The sequence below is a fragment of the Mastomys coucha genome, unplaced genomic scaffold, assembly GCF_008632895.1.
Source record: "Mastomys coucha isolate ucsf_1 unplaced genomic scaffold, UCSF_Mcou_1 pScaffold20, whole genome shotgun sequence".
NCBI classification, from domain to species: domain Eukaryota; kingdom Metazoa; phylum Chordata; class Mammalia; order Rodentia; family Muridae; genus Mastomys; species Mastomys coucha.
This window is the reverse complement of record NW_022196903.1, coordinates 49,765,399-49,766,890: the sequence shown is the minus strand read 5'-3', so window position 1 is coordinate 49,766,890 and position 1,492 is coordinate 49,765,399. Positions and strand designations below refer to the sequence as shown.

The following is a 1,492-nucleotide window of genomic DNA, read 5'->3' as shown; positions in this document are numbered from 1 at the left end:
TCAGGAACAAAAAGAAACTCCCCATGCCACTAGCAACTCAATTTTTATCAACTGGAAGGATCATGCCAGCGACCAGCAGCAGATCCAGGTTTATGAAAATGGGGGTTCACAGACAAATGTCAGTTCACAGTTCAGGCTACGGTGCTTGGGAACACTAGGCACAGTTGATGAAGACCTGTCATCCCCTGAAAATCTGAAAGGATTCATTGAAATAATAATTCCATTGTTAATTGAATGCTGGATTGAAGCTTTACCTCCACAGCTAGCTGCTTCTGCTGGGAGTGAGGTAGAGCGAGAGCCTCTACAGGTTATGCAGCAAGTCCTGGATGTCATTTCACTGTTGTGGAAACTCTCAAAGCAGCAGGATGAAACCCATACGTTGGAGTCATGGCTTCGAAAAAATTATCTTACTGATTTCAAACATCATTTTATGAGTCATTTTCCATATGCCTTAAAGGAAATAACCAAGCAACGGAAGAAAGATACAAATAAAAGCATCAAGCATTGCACAGTTCTCTCCAATAATGTAGATCATCTTTTACTGAACTTAACACTGTCTGATATCATGGTCTCACTGGCAAATGCTTCAACTTTACAGAATGATTCCAGTAGGATAGAAACAATAAGGAAATTTGTGATGGAGATCCTTAAAGGTGGCACTAGACTGAACAGTAAACAGCTGAACAGATTGCTGGAGTCTCATGGAGGCTAATCCAAATGCAACCAAACAGAGATGCTACAGAGAATCTCATTGAGGCGATTTATACACTGTATCAACAGAGGGGCCTGCTTCTTCCAGTTAGGACTTTGTTAATCAAAATTTTCAGTAAGATATATCAGAAAGAAGAACTGAGATCTTACAGATTGAGATACTGAAGCAGAGTGCTATCCAGTTGGCTAGCCGGCTTACCATTGCAGCTCTCTTACCTTGGCTCCCGAAACCCTGAACTATCCACACAGCTGATTGATATTATTCATACTGCTGCATCACAAGCAAATAAGGACTTACTGAAAAACTTACAAGCCGCTGCTCTACGGATTTATGATCCTCAAGAAGGCACTGTGGTAGTTCTTCCTGCAGAGTCTCAGCAGCATTTGGTTCAGCTTTTGTATTTTCTACCCACCCTGCCTGCTAATTTGCTTTCTCGGTTAAGTTGGTGTTGCATCATGGGAAGACTCGGCTCAAGTTTGGCTGGCACGCTTATTGGGATACTTTACATGAGGTATCACTGAAGTGAGCTATATTTTAAGGGCATCATTCGTCTCCCCTCATTCCTTTTTTTTTTCTTTAAGACAGGGCTTCTCTGTGTATCCCTGGCTGCACTGGAACTCATTCTGTAGACCAGGCTGGCCTTGAATTCAGAAATCCGCCTGCCTCTGCCTCCCAAGTGCTGGGATTAAAGGAATGTGCCACCACCGCCCATCTCTCCCCTCATTTCTTATGGGACAGAAATACAGAAGGCTTTTTTGTTTTGTATTTTTTTAAAGATTT

General features: G+C 42.3%; 1 pseudogene; it reads left to right on the top strand.

Moving 5' to 3' along the window:
* The window catches only part of LOC116099854, a 1,976-nt pseudogene extending 719 nt beyond the window's left edge, over positions 1–1,257 (top strand).
* The last annotated feature ends 235 nt before the right edge of the window (positions 1,258–1,492 follow it).